This window comes from Ranitomeya imitator, chromosome 4 (assembly GCF_032444005.1).
Source record: "Ranitomeya imitator isolate aRanImi1 chromosome 4, aRanImi1.pri, whole genome shotgun sequence".
Lineage (NCBI taxonomy): Eukaryota > Metazoa > Chordata > Amphibia > Anura > Dendrobatidae > Ranitomeya > Ranitomeya imitator.
This window is the reverse complement of record NC_091285.1, coordinates 579,150,530-579,171,782: the sequence shown is the minus strand read 5'-3', so window position 1 is coordinate 579,171,782 and position 21,253 is coordinate 579,150,530.

Below are 21,253 nucleotides of genomic sequence, written 5' to 3'. Positions count from 1 at the left end.
CCTTGTATGTGATATTATTGGTCAAAATATACTTAAATTGTATTGCAGATTTGAACAAATATTTAATAGGTTACAGTAGAGTAGGGCCCAGCCATTTTTCTGGAATAATCTGGTTCGGGTATATCATGACCCCCGTCACATGACCCCCGTCACATGACCCCCATCACATGACCTCATCACATGACCGGGGGCCCACAGTGTTTGAACAGCCCGGGGCCCTGGCTACCCTTACTCCACCCCTGATTTGAACTAACATTACAAACTCTTCATTGCCCAAATAGATACCTAGAAGTAGTAAAATGGCATTTCACAAAGTTTTGTTCAAGAGTAGATAACCATTTTAGGACAAGTGCATTAAATTCTACAATTACTAATTTTACAATTTCTAGGAGTTCCTTTCAGTGGAACTAAAGGCAGGTTTGGGGAATCTTTTTTTTCTGCCAAGCACTATTTGAATATTTATACCATCCTTCTGGGGGAGTAAGAATTGTGCCCTAACTCTGCCCTCAAAGTTCGTTCTGATGCTGGCACTGGTGTCAGGATGTAATCTTTCATTGCACACGTGTCTGCGTTCAGTAGTGAACACTGTGTGTGTGTGCTCACAGAGCAAGAAGAAATAAATGGGCCAGAGGCCGGCAAAATACAGCTGCCAGCCCAAGCACTGCAGTCCCCAGGTATATGCCCGGGGGCCAAATAAAAGGTTATTGAGGGCCATAAATGCTTAAGGCTCCCCATCCCTGAACTAAGGGAACTAGGCCGACCCCTGATAAACAATCTCATAGCACTATCCCTCCATCACCAAACATTACAGTTGGCATAATGCAGTCAGGCATGTAACGTTCTCCTGAAATTATCCAAAGCCGGACTTGTCCCACAAATTTTCAGATAGAGAAGTGTGATTCACTTTACAGAACACGTCAACTTAACACTACTCCATCTGGCGTTTGGCATTGTGCTTGGTGATGTAAGGCTTACATGCACCTTCTCAGCCATGAAAACCGATGCCATAAAGCTCTTGGCACACAGTTTTTATGCTGATAGTAATGCCAGTGGAGATTTGGATCTCTGGAATTAGTGAGTCAGCAGAGCGTTAATTTGGCAACTTTTATGCACAATGCACCTCAAGATTCGCAACCCGACTCTGTAACTTTGTGTTTTCTGACAATTCAAGGTTGAGTTGCTGTGATTTTTAAATGCTGACACTTTCAATAATACTACTATACCTAAATATTTAGGAGGTGTAGGGGTTCACTCTCACAGGTAGCCGCTTAGATCACAAAACTACAGGGTTTTTATATCATAAACGGAAGAATGTTTATTTCCACAGCTTGCTCAGAGGCGAAAACAAAACCAAAAACCGAAATCCCTAGCTACTTCAGGCACGGCTGAGCTAGTCCCAGTTCAGTCACACAAAACAGCTATAATCCACAGCATCCAGTTTGGTACACATGACCTGTGCAATCTCTGCTCAGAGACATTCTGGCTTAACTCTCACCATCTCCAACACACTCACTGACACTGACTGACCAGTGAACACATAGCATTGTTCTAGTCATAGCTATCCAGGTTCACATAATTGGGACCTGTAGTGCTAGGATTAAATCCTAGCCTACTTGTTTTTGGTATAGTATCGAGGGAATATAGGTAAACTGACTGAACAGCAATCTAGTCTGAACAGGTGCATAACCAAAAAAGACTTACATAGCAAATAGATCAATGGCTGCACTCAACTGTACTAAAGCAAGGAAATGTGCGATATATGAAATGTGAATAGCATAATGGCTTGTGAAATCTATGAAAAAACACATGAGATGCTTAGCACAAGATCTGGCCAAAAAATGTGAGCCCATCCACCAATCGTCAAGGTAATCTCAGATCAGATGGGTCCCTGACTTGACTGCCTAGTGTGAACACTTACCTATGGCTAATAACATGATAAAGCCTGCATTTATAGGAAGGTCGGAACCATCTGTGTTTGGATGTAATTAAAATCACAGCATGGTGAAGGGCGGGGAGTTCAAGTCAGAAAAAATAGTACATAGTAAATATAGGTAAACTGACTGAACAGCAATCTAGTCTGAACAGGTGCATAACCAAAAAAAGACTTACATAGCAAATAGATCAATGGCTGCACTCAACTGTACTAAAGCAAGGAAATGTGCGATATATGAAATGTGAATAGCATAATGGCTTGTGAAATCTATGAAAAAAACACATAAGATGCTTAGCACAAGATTTGGCCAAAAAATGTGAGCCCATTTGACGTTTGGTGGATGGGCTCACATTTTTTGGCCAAACCTTGTCGTTAACGATATCGTTGCAACGTCACGCTTTTTGTAACGTAGCAATGATCCCGCTAACGATCTCGTTATGTGTGACAGTGACCAACGATCAGGCCCCTGCTGGGAGATCGTTGGTCGTTGGGGAATGATCAGGACCTTTTTTTGGTCGCTGATCACCCGCTGTCATCGCTGGATCGGAGTGTGTGACGTCGATCCAGCGATGTGTTCACTTGTAACCAGGGTAAACATCGGGTTACTAAGTGCAGGGCCGCATTTAGTAACCCAATATTTACCCTGGTTACCATTGTAAAAGTAAAAAAAAAAACACTACGACGTCACCGCTGTGCTCTGCTTTACGGCCGGCGCTGACACAGAAAGTGCAGGGAAGCTGACGGCGGGGGACGTGACAGACATCAGAATGTGAGTATGTAGTGTTTTTTTTTTTACTTTTACAATGGTAACCAGGGTAAATATCGGGTTACTAAGCACGGCCCTGCACTTAGTAACCCGATGTTTACCCTGGTTACCCGGGTGCTGCAGGGGGACTTCAGCATCGTTGAAGACAGTTTCAATGATGCCGAAGTCGTTCCCCTGATCGTTGGTCGCTGGAGAGAGCTGTCTGTGTGACAGCTCCCCAGCGACCACACAATGACTTACCAACGATCATGACCAGGTCGTATCGCTGGTCATGATCGTTGGTAAGTCGCTTAGTGGAACGGTACCTTTACAGTCTCCCCTGGATACAAGTCTCTGTCCGGGTGTCCTTCTCTGAGGTGAGATTCCACATCTCTCCTGTTAACAAACACCTCTGGATACAGATCTGGCTCCTTTATGAACCCGCCGCCTCTTTTCAGTCTGAAGGCCACTACAGTGCCCTGCCTCAGTGGGGCCTGGTTTGTTTGTCTCTGCAGACTTTTACAGATCTCTTTCATCAAACGCTTTATGCCTAGCCTGGTGTTCTCTATGTTTCTCTTCCCACTCTTGTACAAGCTGCTGCTGGTATTCCCTCCAGCTGAGGACTTCCATCACTTCTCCTTCCTTTCTCTCTACCTCGGGGAACCCAATCAGGTCTGTCCCAGGGTTCACTGTTATGATCCGGTGACCTTGGAGCGGCATGAAAACTTTCACTGGAGTAGGTGGTAACTATACTGACCGCAAATCCTGACCTTAACACTGCAACTAGAAGTAGCCGTGGGGTGTACCTAACAAACCCTAGACACCTCGTCACAACCGGAGGACTAAATACCCCTAAAGATGGAAATAGGAATACTATCTTGCCTCAGAGCAGAACCCCAAAGGATAGGCAGCCCCCCACAAATATTGGCTGTGAGTAGGAGAGGAAAGACACACACACAGTCAGAAAACAGGATTTAGCACAAGAGGCCGCTCTAGCTAAAATAGGAAAGGATAGGACAGAGTTCTGTGCGGTCAGTATTAAAACGCTTCCAAAAATATCCACAGCAGATTATACAAAAATTCCTCCATCTAACTAAAGACGTGGAACGTATATCTGCAACTCCAGAGACTACTAAACTCAGAGCAGGAATACAATAAAAAACAAGCACACAGCTTGTGTGCCATAGAAAAAGAAACAGACACTTATCTTTGCTGAATTGGCAGCTAAGCAGGAGAAGCCAGACAGACATCAAATCCTTCCCAAGAAACATTGACAACTGGCAAGGACTAATGAGTCCTGCAAACCTAAATACTCCAGTCAGAACTGCAATCAGTAGATACAACTGTCCAGGACTGCAGCCCAGAGACAACTGCATTAACACCTACAACCACCGGAGGGAGCCCAAAAGCAGAATTCACAACAGTTCACCCAGCGGTATACTGTCCTCTCTGCGTATATATCTCCCGATATATTGATGGGTTGGATCGGGGCTCCCATGTGGCTTTCCATACTCGTGGCCTAGTCCCATTCCCCAGGATCTGAATCCGACTGGATCCATAGCGTAGCGGTGCAGATAGCAGGCCCACTGGGAGTTCCTTGGCTAGCGGGGCAGGGACGGTCTCCTTACCTGCCGCTGCGGTGTCTCCAGTGCCGGTCTCCTCCGCTGACATCAGGGGTCGCCGGTTAGGACGCTACTCCTGCAGTTTCGCTCTCAGCGCTGCCTTCTACTTGGTCACGGTGCTCAGCTGCGTCCGCAGGAGTTGGTCGCTGAGCTCTTCCACCTCAGCTTTCAGGAACTCCGGGACCTCTGGTGATGGCTCGCCGCGGCTTCTATTCTGGTAGCTGGGGGAGTCCTCGGTTTCCACCCCACACTCCGGGTCCGGGCCACTCGCCATCTCATCCTCCATGTTCCTTCCTGTTTCTCTGTCCGTTTCCCGCTCTCTCCTGGGGGGCAGAGCTTCTTCTTCTTCTTTCTCCTGCCATTCAGGATCAGGAGGTGGATCTCACTGGCTGACGGGCATGTTCTCAGGGTGCAAAAGTATCTGGAATGGGCAGCCATTGTTTTCACGCTGCACAGCTAGTCCCCGCCCACGATGACGCCCTTTTCTTTTCCAGTGCTCCTTGTGGTGCTATAATGGCAGCAGTTTTGATGGCAATTCACAATTCAGTCTCTCAATAAATCACAGTTAGGCACAGTCTCTTACGCATACATGACCCGATTCTCAGGGTCTGTCCATCCTGTTCGTGACGCCAAAAATGAGTCGCCCACCAGGGCCGTGGAGTACTTGATACCGAGTCTGGTACTCACAGGGGGATGTCACGGTGGCAGCGACCCAGTCCGTGGCCCTGGGCTCCCATGTTAAAGGGAATGTCTTTAAAGGGTTTTTGAATAAAGTTTGTGTTCGTGACGCCACCTGTGGTATTCAGTCAGTGGGGACCAACGCTGCTTAAAGGGTTCCACTGGGGTGATGTTAAGGCAGCTGAGATGGTATAACTTCCCACAGGTGAAGTATGTCCCCAGGGCTCCCGCTGTATGGATGAGGATGGTGAGTGGTGCAGTAAAGAATGGAGGACACAGGTTTGCAGTCTCTTTACCTGGTTTACTGAAGACTTCAGGCAGCCACAGTCCAGAGCACCAGATCACAGGTTACCGGTAATCTGCGCTCTGTCAGAGAGGTAGCCCAATCGCAGCTGTCCTCCCCAAATGTCACTCTCCTGTGCTTCGCTCTCCTGCATGCTCACTAAACGCTGTATATCACTATTCAGGAGCACCTAAGGCTACACGGCCCCTCACAAGTCTCTCTTCTTTCCTCTTTCCGCCAGGAGCTGCAGACCCCCACATCTGCTCAGCTATTCTCCTATTGTACCAGCTCCGCCTCAGCTGAAGTTCCGTGACAAGCTCCTCTCTGGCTTTCTCCAACTCTCCTTCCGGCCCCAGACTGCTCAAGTCTGCTGTCTGGCCCTCTCACTCACTCTGCTCTCCCCTCTGACAGACTTCCTTCTCCCTCGGTCTCCCTGGACCAACTGACTGATATTTCCCTCCAAACCAGAATATATCAATACGGGAGTTCCCCTGAAAACCAGGTTTAGAGCTCCCCCTTCTGGCCTGGACTGTGAACATGTTGTGTGCATTGTGATTACCTGATAGAAGAGATCCTTCATCGCTTCCAAGCATGACATCACTCTCCCCGTGAGGAAAGCAATGCTACTGTGACAACCAGGACCATGGGGCATCACAGAATCACCTCAGTTTTTACATTCACCTATAAAGGATATCGTTAACGATATCGTTGCTTTTGGTGACGTTGCAACGATATCGTTAAGGAAATCGCTATGTGTGACAGCGACCAACGATCAGGCCCCTGCTGTGCCATCATTGGTCGCTGAACAAAGTCCAGAACTTTATTTCGTCGCTGGATCTCCCGTGGACATCGCTGGATCGGCGTGTGTGACACCGATCCAGCGATGTCTTCACTGGTAACCAGGGTAAACATCGGGTAACTAAGCGCAGGGCCGCGCTTAGTAACCCGATGTTTACCCTGGTTACCATCCTAAAAGTAAAAAAAACAAACACTACATACTTACCTACCGCTGTCTGTCCCCGGCACTGTGCTCTGCACTCCTCCTGTACTGGCTGTGAGCGTCGGTCAGCCGGAAAGCAGAGCGGTGACGTCACCGCTCTGCTTTCCGGCTGACCGACGCTCACAGTCAGACCAGAGAAGCAGAGCGCCGAGGACAGACAGCGGTAGGTAAGTATGTAGCGTTTGTTTTTTTTTACTTTTACGCTGGTAACCAGGGTAAACATCGGGTTACTAAGCGCGGCCCTGCGCTTAATAACCCGATGTTTACCCTGGTTACCGGCATCGTTGGTCGCTGGAGAGCGGTCTGTGTGACAGCTCTCCAGCGACCAAACAGCGACGCTGCAGCGATCCGGATCGTTGTCGGTATCGCTGCAGCGTCGCTAAATGTGAAGGGGCCTTAAGTACTTGTACACGTGCCGTGACACACTGTGAAGTTAACCCCGAGTACAGGACTGTAACCTCTCATTGCTTCATCTACCTCCTTCCCTAAGCTATCAAAAGACACTGTTGAGTGCTTTTAAAGCTGCAGACCCCAATCACATCTCAGCATCTAAGTGTGAACTGTAATTGCCGTGGACTGTCCATGAAAGACTGTTCCTTATTTGTTCCAAGTTATAATTACCGGTCCTACTGAAGTAAAAGCAACAGTTATCCCCAAGACCGGTGTGTGTCATAATTCCTTCGTCTGCAGACACCATGTGGGGGTGGATAGCAGAGAACGTTTGGCCTGGTCATTACATTTGCAATGGTGATTTTAGCTGCAGCACTGAAAACCCCTTTTTTTTCAGACAAAATACAAGCTTATGTTTTACAATCTGTGCTCTCATTAAATTTCCATGTAAAATTAGATTTTGCATACATGCAGTTATATAATCATATCCCAAGTGGATATAGATTTTTGTGCTATAAACTCCGCACATCTTACTTTTTAACAATATATTTTGGCAGCCTTTAAACTGTTCCAGAAAATGAAGTATTTCTCCCAGAAAATTTTTGCAATTATACATGTTTGCTATACCCACATTTATTTCCTTTTTGTGTATTGAGACAACATTAAAAAAAGGAAAAAAGGCAAATTGAACATAATTTCACCCAAATCCCCAAAAATGCTACCTGACAAAATTGTTGACACCCTCATCTTAATGTTTGCTTGCACACCCTTTGGAATAAATAACTGCAATCAATCACTTCCTATAACCATCACAAGCTTCTTTCATCTCTCAACTGAAATGTTGGACCACGCTTCTTTTGCAAACTTCTCCAAGTCTCACATATTTGAAGAGTGTCTTCTCCCAACAGCAATTTTAAGATCTCTCCGCAGGTGTTGAATGTGGTTTAGATATGGACTCGTTGCTGGCCACTTCATTACTTTCCAGAGCTTTGTTTCTATCCATTTCTGGATTCTTCTTGAAGTATGCTTGCAGTCATTGTCCTGCTGGAAGACCCATGATCTATGATGAAAACCCAGATTTCTGACACTGGCCACTGACTGGCCACTACATTGAGACCCAAAATCCTTTGGTAAACTTCAGATTTCATGATGTCTTGCACACAGCCAAAGGCAGCAAAACAACCCCAAAACATCTTTGAACATCCTTCATATTTGACTGTAGATATTGTGTTCTTTTCTTTGTAGGCCTCATTTCATTTTTGGTAAACTGTAGAATGATGTGCTTTACCAAAAATCTCTATCTTGGTCTCATCTGTCCCCAAGACGATTTCTCTGAAGGATTTTCGCTTACTCGCGTACATTTTGGCAAACTGCAGTCTAGCTTTTTTACGTCTCTGTGTCAGTAGTGTTGTCCTCCCAGGTTTCCTGCCATAGCGTTTCATTTCATTAAAATTTCTCTTTCAAATAATTTTATTGATTTTATAAATTTAATAGGATAAGGGAAAACAGGGTGGAAGGGACAAAAGGAAAAGAAAAGACAGGCATACATATATATACTACTGTAGCTTACTCATTTAATTCAAATTTCAACTGATAGTTTGCACTGACACTGATGCCGGACAGCTTGAATTTCTTTGGAACTTGATTGGAGCTGCTTACCCACTATCCGGACTATCCTGCGTTGCAACCTTTCATCAATTTTTCTCTGCTGTCCATGTCCAGGGAGATTAGCTACAGTGCAATGGGTAGCAAACTTCTTGATTATGTTGCACACCATGGACAAAGGAACATCAAGATCTCTGGAGATGGAGTTGTAACCTTGAGATTGTTGATATATTTCAACAATTTTGATTCCTAACTCCTCAGACCATTCCCTTCTTCTCTTTTTGTCCTTCATGCTTAGTGTAACAAACGCACAGACACACAATGCAAAGATTGAGTCAACTGCTCCCCTTTTTATCTGGTTTCAGGTGTAATTTTCATATTGACAATAAAAAGAAAGATGATAAGCTCACCTATCACTGAGCGCACTGGATCCCAAAATCCAAGGGGAAGCAGTTCATGAAGAGAAGGGAAGAAATAGATCCAGCACTTCAAATAAAATCCCAAGTTTCATTTCATTCTTTAAAACATGATTCCAGGAAAAAAATTCTCACTTAACAATGGCTGTATATAATATCTGAGGAGAAAGTCCCATGAGAAATTGAATATCAAGGTTGACGCGTTTCAAAGTGATGCTTCTTATTCATAACCCATATTATTATGTTATGAATAAGAAGCATCACTTCGAAACGCGTCAACCTTGATATTCAATTTCTCATGGGATTTTCTCCTCGGATATTATATACAGCCATTGTTAAGTACGATTTTTTTTTTCCTGGTATCATGTTCTAAAGAATGAAATAAAACTTAGGATTTTATTTGAAGTACTAAATCCATCTCTTCCCTTTTCTTCATGATTTTCATGTTGCCCACAAATGTTACTTGCCACAGGTGAATTAGAATGATCGTCATATGATTGAAACAAAGTTGTTTGCCGCCAATTTTGGAAAGGTGCCAACAATTTTGTCCAGCCCATTTTTGGGGTATGTATGAAATTATATCCAAATTGCCTTTTTCTCTGTTTTTGTTGTGTTGTTCCAATACACACAAAGGAAATAAACGTGTATGAAAAAAATGTGTATGAAAAAAAAACGTGTAATTGCAGTAATTTTCTGGGTGAAATACTTCATTTTCTGGAACAATTTGAAGGGTGCTAATACTTTCGACCTTGACTGTATATATTTATATACTCAGTATAAATGAGAGCGTGCCAACAGGTTTGTTAGTTTCTTTTCAGAATTAACATTTTCTAATGAATACCATTAGCGATGAGCGAATGTGCTCTGGTGTTATCCAAGTATCTTGGGCATTCTCGGATAATATATTCGAGTCCCTGTGGCTGCATGTTTTGCAGCGGTAGACAGGTGCAGTACGTGCAGATCTTGCCTGTTTGTTTGGCAATCCCCGAATGTGTTGCAGCTGTCTACCGCCGCCAAACATGCAGCTGCAGGGACTCGAATATATTATCCAAGAACACCCAAGATACTTGGATAACATTTGAGCACGCTCGAATAACACGTTATCCGAGCACATTCGCTCATCATTAGATACCATGCTACAAAATACTCCTACAAAAGTGAGCCATTTATTGCAAAAAAGATTTATATTTTGTACACCCCAAAAAAACTAATTTTCCTAACAAATTAATTCTAGACCATGTTGTAAAAATGACTACACTCCAAGGAAAGTCTTAAGCACATAGAAAAAGTTAAAATACAAAATTCTAATTAACAGGAACTCATCCACAAGTTAGTCTAATTATCGTTAAACAGGTGTCCAACAGACAGTTGACTATCAAAGGTCATTACTTAATAAAGAAAATCCCTTCTCATTTCATGGTGTCAGCAACGGCACCACAGAGAAGTGTCACAAGACCAGAGAAAGAAAATAATTTCTTTACACAAGAAAGGTGAAGACTGCAAGAAGATCAGCAAAGTCTTACTTATTTTTAATTATCAGCCCGAAAAAGGTAGCAAAAGTGATACAAAAGTGTAACAAAGATGGAACTGCAACCATTTCACAGAGATGTCTGTGAAGACCACGGAAGTTAACATCTAATCAGGAGCATCTTCTGATGAGAAGAGTTTTAGAAAATTAATATTTAAGTTCACTCAAGTTAGCTAAAGAATTTGCAGAGGAATGGCATGCACGGGTGTAATCCATGAAGGAAGCCTCTCCTTAAACCCAAGTATACAAAAGCCCACTTTCAATTTTCCAGGCCCCATGCTGAAAAATATGAAGACTATTGGGACTGGAGTGATGAGGCCATGTTAACTATGTTTGGAACTGATGGCTTCAAAACTGTATAATGTCACAAAGGTGAGGAGTACAAAGAAAAATGCATAGTGCCGACAGTGAAGCATGGTGGTGGCAGTGTCCTTATGTGGGTCTGCATGAGTGCTGCTGGTGTCGAGGAGCTTTCATTGATGGTATCATAAATTCACACATGTACTGCTTTATATTGAAAGAGAAGATGCTCCCATCACTCTGTGCCCATGGTAGATTTGCACTTTTCCAACATTACATTGATCTAAAAACACAGCTATGGTTGAATTTCTGAAGGAGAAAAGGGGAAAGTGATTCAGTAGCTAAATATATCTCCTGATCTGAATGTAAACAAACACTAATAGGGAATTACAACTTGAGCATCTCTGTTCATCTAGCATCCAGGCTCTAAAAGAGGTCGTTCTTAAAGAATAGAAAAATACATGTGCAATATGTTGCAGTCTTAATTATTCCATGCCTAGAAGACTTGGTGATGTTCTTTAAAATAAGTAAAACTGAAGATTTTGTAATGAAAGTTATCAATATTAACTTTCCTTTCTGTTATGGGTTAGGTTAAAAAATGTTCTGTGAAGTTCAGTCATGTCAAAATTTTGAAAATTGTTCCTGTGTTCAGTGAGATATTGATGAAATCAGGAATGGGCATTAATTTTCCGGAGGGGCCACATGAGAGACCATGACTGTTGTGATGGGCCGAACCAATAGGCCGAATGAATGAATTCTATTCAATATTAATATTGATATACAGTGGGTATGGAAAGTATTCAGACCCCTTTAAATTTTTCACTCTTTGTGTCATTGCAGCCATATGGTAAACTCAAAAAAAGTTATTTTTTTCTCATTAGTGTACACTCTGCACCCCATCTTGACTAAAAATAAAACAGAAATGTAGAAATTTTTGCAAATTTATTAAAAAAGAAAAAATGAAACATCATATGGTCATAAGTATTTTGACCCTTTGCTCAGTATTGAGTAGAAGCATCTTTTGAGCTGGTACAGCCATGAGTCTTCTTGGGAATGATGCAACAAGTTTTTCACGTGACTAGCAATGGCTGTTTCTCTACGATTTGCTACATCTCTAATATGTTCCCCTACTCTTCGCCTAAATTCCCTTCTGGTCTTTCCTATGTACTCCAACCCACATTCTCAGGTGGCCTTATAGATAATACCTGCAGTACGGCAATTTATGAAATGTCTTATAGTGTAGACTTTCCCTGTGTTATTGCTTGTGAACGATTTACCGGGTGCAATCGATTTACATACTTTACAGCTGCCACATTTATAGCATCCTTTTGGTTGACTGCTTAGCCAAGTTTGGTTGGACGGATCATGAAAATGGCTGTGGACCAATGTATCCTTAAGAGTTCTGTTTTTTTGAAACATAATTTGTGGGGAAGGGCCCACTGCCTCTCTGATGTCCGCATTCATGAGCAATATTGGCCAGAGGAGTTTTAAAATTTCTCTCACTCGTCCTGCCCCATTGGAAAACCTTGTAATGAAATGTGATATATTCTTTTGATTCGTTTCATTTTTGGTGGTGAGCAGTTATTTTCAATCTTTTTTCAGTGACTCTTTATATGCCTCCTTTAGGACCGTTTGGGGGTACCATCTCTCTATGAAACGTCTTTTCAGGTCATCCGCCTGTTCTTTAAATTTTGATATAGTAGAACAATTACGACGTAGTCTTAGGTACTGCCCCTTTGGTATACCTTTTTTTGAGGTATTGGATGGCTGCTTTCCCACCTCAATAGGGAATTAATTTGTAGCCGTCAGTTTTCAATAGTTATATTTCATTATTTCGCCATTTTGACCTCTCTGGATGCAGACATCAAGGAATGCTAACTGTGTTTTGCTGATTTCTTAAGTAAAGTGTAGCCCTAAATTGTTAACATTAAGTCCCTTAACAAATTCCTCAAATTCTGCCTCTGTCCCTTTCCATATCACAAAGATGTCATCTATATAACGTAGCCATAAGGCTACCTTTTCTTCCAGGGTACCTGATGTTTCACTGAACACAACCTTTTCCTCCCACCAATCCAGGAGCAAATTTGCATAAGTTGGCGCACAGGGGTTACTCATTGCAATGCCCCTGAGCTGGTGGAAGTACTTGTTGTTGAACAGGAACAAATTGTTGACGAGACAGAATTCGAGAGCTTTCAACAATTCTGCGTTGAAAAAGTAAAACAGTGCTCCTTCCCTTCCGAGCTCTCCCGCGTGCCCAAACAGGGGTTTACCCCAACATATCGGGTATCAGTGTACTCAGGACAAATTGGACAACAAATTTTGGGGTCGAATTTCTCCTGTTACCCTTGGGAAAATACAAAACTGGGGGCTAAAAAATAATTTTTGTGGGAAAAAAAGGATTTTTTATTTTCACGGCTCTGCGTTATAAACTGTAGTGAAACACTTGGGGGTTCAAAGTTCTCACAACACATCTAGGTAAGTTCCTTGAGGGGTCTATTTTCCAAAATGGTGTCACTTCTGGGGGGTTTCTACTGTTTAGGTACATTAGGGGCTCTGCAAACGCAATGTGACGCCTGCAGACCATTCCATCTAAAGGTACGACACTGCAGCGATACCGACAACGATGTCGATCGCTGCAGCGTTGCTGTTTGGTTGCTGGAGAGCTGTCACATAGACAGCTCTCCAGCGACCAACGATGCCGAAGTCCCCGGGTAACCAGGGTAAACATCGGGTTACTAAGCGCAGGGCCGCGCTTAGTAACCCGATGTTTACCCTGGTTACCGTCGTAAATGTAAAAAAAAAACACTACATACTTACATTCCCGGTGTCTGGTCATGTCCCTCGCCTTCAGCTTCCCGCACTGACTGACGGCCGGCGCTCACCAGTCAGTGCGGGAAGCTGACGGCGGGGGACATGACCAGACACCGGGAATGTAAGTATGTAGTGTTTGTTTTTTTACATTTACAATGGTAACCAGGGTAAACATCAGGTTACTAAGCTCGGCCCTGCGCTTAGTAACCCGATATATACCCTGGTTACCAGTGAAGACATCGCTGGATCGGCGTCACACACGCCGATTCAGCGATGTCAGCGGGAGATCCAGTGACAAAATAAAGTGCTGGACTTTCCCCAGCGACTAACGATCTCCCAGCAGGGGCCTGATCGTTGGTCGCTGTCACACATAACGATTTCATTAACGATATCGTTGCTACATCACAAAATGCAACGATATCATTAACGATATCGTTCAGTGTGACGGTACCTTAAGTCTGCATTCCAAATGGCGCTCCTTCCCTTCCGAGCCCTCCCATGCACCCAAACGGTGGTTCCCCCCCACATATGGGGTATCAGCGTACTCAGGACAAATTGGACAACAACTTTTGGGGTCCAATTTCTCCTGTTACCCTCGGGAAAATACAAAACTGGGGGCTAAAAAATAATTTTTGTGGGAAAAAATTTTGTTTTATTTTTATGGCTCTGCATTATAAACTTCTGTGAAGCCCTTGGTGGGTCAAAGTGCTCACCACACATCCAGATAAGTTCCTTAGGGGGTCTACTTTCCAAAATAGTGTCACTTATGGGGGGTTTCAATGTTTAGGCACATCAGTGGCTCTCCAAATGCAACATGGCGTCCCATCTCAATTCCTGTCAATTTTGCATTGATAAGTCAAACGGCGCTCCTTCCCTTCCAAGCTCTACCATGTGCCCAAACAGTGGTTTACCCCCACATATGGGGTATCAGCGTACTCAGGACAAATTGTACAACAACTTTTGGGGTCCAATTTCTTCTCTTACCCTTGGGAAAATAAAAAATTGGGGGCAAAAAGATAATTTTTGTGAAAAAATATGATTTTTTATTTTTACGGTTCTGCATTATAAACTTCTGTGAAGCACTTGGTGGGTCAAAGTGCTCACCACACCTCTAGATAAGTTCCTTAGGGGGTCTACTTTCCAAAATGGTGTCACTTGTGGGGGGTTTCAATATTTAGGCACATCAGTGGCTCTCCAAACGCAACATAGCGTCCCATCTCAATTCCTGTCAATTTTGCATTGAAAAGTCAAATTGCCCTCCTTCGCTTCTGAGCTCTGTCATGCGCCCAAACAGTGGTTTACCCCCACATATAGGGTATCAGCGTACTCAGGACAAATTGTACAACAACTTTTTGGGTTCATTTTCTCCTGTTACCCTTGGTAAAATAAAACAAATTGGAGCTGAATTAAATTTTTTGTGAAAAAAAGTTAAATGTTCATTTTTATTTAAACATTCCAAAAATTCCTGTGAAACACCTGAAGGGTTAATAAACTTCTTGAATGTGGTTTTGAGCAGCACCTTGAGGGGTGCAGTTTTTAGAATGGTGTCACACTTGGGTATTTTCTATCATATAGACCCCTCAAAATTACTTCAAATGAGATGTGGTCCCTAAAAAAAAATGGTGTTGTAAAAATGAGAAATTGCTGGTCAACTTTTAACCCTTATAACTCCCTAACAAAAAAAAATTTTGGTTCCAAAATTGTGCTGATGTAAAGTAGACATGTGGGAAATGTTACTTATTAAGTATTTTGTGTGACATATCTCTGTGATTTAATTGCATAAAAATTCAAAGTTGGAAAATTGCGAAATTTTCGAAATTTTTGCCAAATTTCCGTTTTTTTCACCAGGATCCGTTGAAGAGTTCCAGAGTTATAACCTCATAAAGGGACAGTGGTCAGAATTGTAAAAATTGGCCTGGTCATTGACGTGCAAACCACCCTTGGGGGTAAAGGGGTTAATGCAGTCAGAAGAGTTCATGAGATCCTCAGTAACAAGATTAACAAAGACGTCAATAGAACTAAAGTCACCAGATTGTGGGGGCATATTAGTAATTTTTGGTTTAAATTAGTGAACGGACTCTTGCCCCTCATATTGGGGTCAGCGTCACCAAGGTGAAAAAGAAATTGTACATCCTGTAAAAGATCTTCTGGTAACCCCAATTCTAGAGAGGCCGTTTGGCCTTCCTTCACATAATGTTTTCGCCATCTTAATTTACGTGCATATAAATGAAGGTCTTTAATAGTCTCAAAGACAAAAGTAATCCCCTTACTCAAGACACACATTTATCCTTTGGTCAGAGGCTGTGATGAAAGATTAATTATCTGTGACTCTCTGATCCGTTGTGGGGGTTCGGTCGGCTTCTGAGGGGGTAACTGAGATAACAATAATCCCTTTGTGGGGATCTCTTGTTAGTACCTCTAACAATACCCCGACCACCTCTTCCAATAACTGGGACCGGATGATCCAACAAAAAGAATGCAAATGGATCATCTGGCTCCAGACCACTCATCCTAACAAGTTTTTCACCCCTGGATTTGAGGATCCTCGGCCATTCTTCCTTGCAGATTCTCTCCAGTTCCATCAGGTTGGATGGTGAATGTTGGTGGACAGCCATTTTCAGGTCTGTACAGAGATGCTCAATTGAGTTTAGGTCAGGGCTCTGGCTGGGCCAGTCAAGAATGGTCACAGAGTTGTTCTGAAGCCACCCTTTTGTCATTTTAGCTGTGTGCTTAGGTTCATTGTCTTGTTAGAAGGTGAACCTTCGGCCAATTCTGAGTTCCAGAGCACTCTGGAAGAGGTTTTCATCCAGGATATCCCTGTTCTTAGCCGCATTTATGTTTTCTTCAATGGCAACCAGTCCTCCTGTCCCTGCAGCTGAAAAACACCCCCATAGCATGATGCTGCTACCACCATGTTTCACTGTTGAGATTGTACTGGGCAGGTGACGAGCAGTGAATCGTTTTCTCCACACATACCGTTTAGTATTATCGCCAAAAAAGTCTATCTTCATCTCATCAGACCAGGAAATCTTATTTCTCATAGTCTGGGAGTCTTTCTTCTGTTTTTTTAGCAATCTCTATGCAGGCTTTCATATGTCTTGCACTGAGAAGAGGCTTCCGTCTGGCCACTCGCCCTCCCATATGCGGCATGAGCCCCACACAGCCTTCACCATATGTGGCATGAGCCCCACACAGTCTCCCTATATACACTGCATGAGGCCCACACAGCCTCCCTATATACACTTCATGAGTCCCACACAACCTTCCAATATACAGCAGGAGCCCCACACAGCCTCCCCATATACAGCATGAGCCCCACACAGCCTCCCCATATACTGCATGAGCCTCACACAGCCTCCCTATATACTGCATGAGCCCCACACAGCCTCCCTATATACTGCATGAGCCCCACAGCCCCTCCATATACTGCATGAGGCCTACACAGCCTCCCTATATACTGCATGAGCCCCACACAGCCTCCCTATATACTGCATGAGCCCCACAGCATCTCCATATACTGCATGAGGCCCCCACAGCCTCCCCATATACTGCATTAGGCCCCCATAGCCTCCCCATATACTGCATTAGGCCCCCATAGCCTCCCCATGCCCACCCAAACATCCCATACATACAGTACAGACCAAAAGTTTGGACACACCTCATGTAAAGATTTTTCTGTATTTTCATGACTATGAAAATTGTAAATTCACACTGAAGGCATCAAAACTATGAATTAACACATGTGGAATTATATACTTAACAAAAAAGTGTGAAACAACTGAAAATATGTCTTATATTCTAGGTTCTTCAAAGTAGCCACCTTTTGCTTTGATGACTGCTTTGCACACTCTTGGCATTCTCTTGATGAGCTTCAAGAGGTAGACTACCTCTTGAAGCTCATCGAGAGAATGCCAAGAGTGTGCAAAGCAGTCATCAAAGCAAAAGGTGGCTACTTTGAAGAACCTAGAATGTAAGACATAATTTCAGTTGTTTCACACTTTTTTGCTAAGTATATAATTCCACATGTGTTAATTCATAGTGTGAATTTTCATAGTCATTAAAATACAGAAAAATCTTTAAATGAGAAGGTGTGTCCAAACTTTTGGTCTGTACTGTATGAAAAAAAAAGAACACCACATACTCACCTCGGTCCCGTTCCCTGGCGCTCTACTTCTGTTCCTCTCTCTGGTGCGCTGACTCTCGGCAGTTTCACACTCTGATTGGAGGAGGAAGTGGCCAGAGGACACCCCTCCACCAATGCAGTCAGCGCAGATGGAGACCGCGAACAGGCAGGCACGGTGCGGCCTGTGGACCTCTGGTTTCCAGACCCATGGCTGTTGTGGGCCAGACTGAGACAGCCAGATGGCCAGATGGGGCCCTCGGGCCGCACTTTGCTCAGGTCTGGATTTAATTCATACTTTTCAAAGGGGGTGTGCTCATTTATGCTGAGCACTATTTTTGAAGTTGTCTGAGTTAAGGTGCATTAACCAGGGCCATTAAACTATTGCGAGATTGGCTATACACAAGGCAAGACCAGTAGTCGTTTAAGGTGTTGTCTGAAGACAAGAGTGAATTTAATTATAAATGTCTATTTAATTCAATAATATAGCCACTTTTCTAATGTATTTCAATTAAAAATTCTCTACTGTTGCCTCTCTACTCTGATTTCCTGTCTGTTTTATTGTTTTACTTCTGACGTTTTGTTTGAGTACCCGGCATGCACTGGAAGACGTCATCAGGGGGCTGACGCTGCAGTTATTGCCCTAAATGCTACTAACACCCTGAAAATAAGTGTCACTAGAGACATCTGTTTCAGAGCTGAGCTAGTTTCTGCTCTACGGAACATGTGCCAGTTGTAAGTTCCAACGCATGCTTAATATGCGCTCCCAGGTCGCTGCATTATATTCTTTTGAATTCACTCTGACAGTGCTCTCCCTCACCGGGTCTAAAGAGAAGTGATGAGCCGACAACAGAGCAAAGCATAGAAAACAGGGACCAGCTCTGCCCCCAAAACAGATGGCACCGGCCTGAAAGGGATGTCCTCAGTAAGGTCTTTTTAGGGGGCTAGGCTGGTCTCTGTTCTCCCTGCTTGCCACGTTGTCTCCTTTACAATGCTGTACTCATCTACAATAATTTTCCTCTCCTCTCTTCACACAGGTATGCAGTGATTATCCCCAGCTTTCCCTGGATCCTGAATGCTCTATATCATGCAATGATTTCCTGTGTGTCAGCTAGCACCCTGAATGGTAATTTCATGTCATTCAACCCCTGTGCTAGAATTCATCAGCTACATGTTTATCAGTACTCACTGTTGTAGCTCCATTCTAACCTTATTAATATTACTTGCACTCCCTCATCTCCTTCTTTTAATTGTGCCCTTTGGAATCCACGGTCTGTATGTAACAAGCTTCCTTTCCTGCACAACTACTTTGTGAACAACTCTCTAAATCTATTGGCCCTCACTGAAACCTGGATCCAGGATTCTGACACGGTCTCCCCTGCTGCCATTTCCCATGGTGGCCTTCAATTCTCCCATTCCCCGAGACCCACAAACAGACCTGGTGGTGGAGTCGGCATACTCCTCTCCCCACAATGCACCTTCCAGGTCATCCCACCATCTCCATCACTCTCATTCCCTTCTTTTGAGGTCCACACCATCAGACTCTTCCGTCCCCTCCTCCTCAGAATAGCGGTCATTTACCGGCCCCTAGGCCAACCCACCCACTTCCTGGACCATTTCTCTGCCTGGCTGCCGCACTTCATGTCCTCAGAACTCTCAACCCTTATCCTAGGAGACTTCAACATAACCATTAACAGCCCCACTTCCACATCTGCATCCCAGCTTCTATCACTAACCACTTCTCTAGGCCTCTCACAGCTCTCAACCTCTGAGACACACAAGGACGGTAACACCCTTGACCTGGTCTTTGTCCGGCTGTGTTCAATCTCCTACCTAAATAACTCACCGCTTCCCCTCTCTGACCACAACATTCTCTCCTTCATGCTCACAAATGCTCGCTCACCCCAGCACCCTCCTACCTACCATTCAGTCAGAAATCTAAAAGCCATTAACCCTCATACACTTTCAGATTCCTTACACTCATCACTGTCCCCAATCTCCTCTTTTTCCTGTGCTGATCTGGCGGTACATCACTACAATGACACTCTTAGAAGCACCCTAGACCAAGTAGCTCCCCTCACCCTCAGAACTTCCAAACACAGAGTAAAACAGCCCTGGCTCACATCACAAACCCGTTTTCTCCAGCGATGCTCTAGGAGTGCTGAACGCTTATGGAGGAAAACTCGCACACCAGAAGACTTCATACACTTCAAATTTATGTTAAAAACCTATAACTCTGCCCGTCACATTGCCAAACAGACCTACTTCACCACTCTGATTTCCTCACTATCCAACAACCCCAAGAAACCTTTTGACACCTTTCACTCCCTCCTCAGGCCAAAAGCTCAAGCCCCTATCACAGACATTTGTGCTGATGACCTGGCCTCCCACTTTATAGAGAAAATAGGCAATATCCGTCAGGAAATCCGCTCCCAATCACCAAGTTCAGTGACTCCCATCCCTCCCAGCATCTCCCCTGGCTCACTCTCCGCATTTGATCCCATCACAGAAGAAGAAGTCTCCAGGCTCCTCTCTTCTTCTCATCCGACCACATGCTCTACTGACCCCATTCCCTCTCATCTCCTCCAGTCTCTCTCTCCAGTCGTCACTACTCACCTAACTACAATCTTTAATCTCTCACTCTCCTCTGGCATTTTCCCATCCTCCTTCAAACACTCTATCATTACTCCGTCACTAAAGAAACCCACCCTCGACCCATCCTGCACAAACTACTACAGACCGGTCTCCAATCTCCCCTTCATCTCTAAACTCTTGGAGCGCCTAGTCTACTCCCGCCTTACACGTTACCTCTCCATTCACTCCCTCCTAGATCCTTCACAGTCCGGCTTCCGCCCCCTACACTCGACAGAAAATGCACTCATCAAAGTGACCAACGACCTCCTGGCAGCAAAATGTAACGGTGACCACTCTCTGCTCATTCTTCTCGATCTTTCTGCAGCTTTCGACACTGTTGACCACCCTCTCTTACTCTCTAGGCTCCAGTCACTTGGCATTAAGGACACTGCTCTCTCCTGGTTCTCCTCCTATCTTTCTGACCATTCCTTCAGTGTTCTGTTCTCTGGCTCCACTTCATCTTCTCTTCCTCTCACTGTCAGGGTACCTCAGGGCTCAGTCCTTGGCCCCCTTCTCTTCTCCCTCTACACAGCCCCAATTGGACAGACCATCAGCAGATTTGGCTTTCAGTACCATCTTTATACCGACGACACACAACTATATACGTCATCCCCTGGCCTTACTCCTGCTGTACTACAGAACGCCACTGACTGTCTGTCCGCAGTCTCTGACATCATGTCCGCTCTCTATCTGAAACTCAACCTCTCCAAAACTAAACTTCTTCTGCTCCCACCATCTGCTCCCTAAACCTGATGTTTCTCTCTCCGTAGGTGGCACCATAATAACACCCCGGCAGCAGGCGCGCTGTCTGGGTGTTATGTTTGACTCCGATCTCTCCTTCACATCCCATATACAATCTCTTGCCCGCTGATACCGCTTACACCTAAAGAACGTCTCTAGAATCCGCCCTTTTCTCACCATAGAAACAACAAAAACCCTCACTGTCGCCCTGATCCACTCCCGCCTGGACTACTGCAACGCTCTATTAATTGGCCTCCCCCTCACTCGACTTTCCCCTCTCCAGTCAATCCTTAATGCAGCAGCCAGGGTTGTCTATCTAGCTAAGCGTTACTCAGATGCATCCGCTCTTCGCCAGTCATTACACTGGCTGTCCATTCATTACAGGATACAATTCAAAGTACTTGTTCTCACCCACAAAGCTCTTCACAGTGCAGCACCCCCTTACAT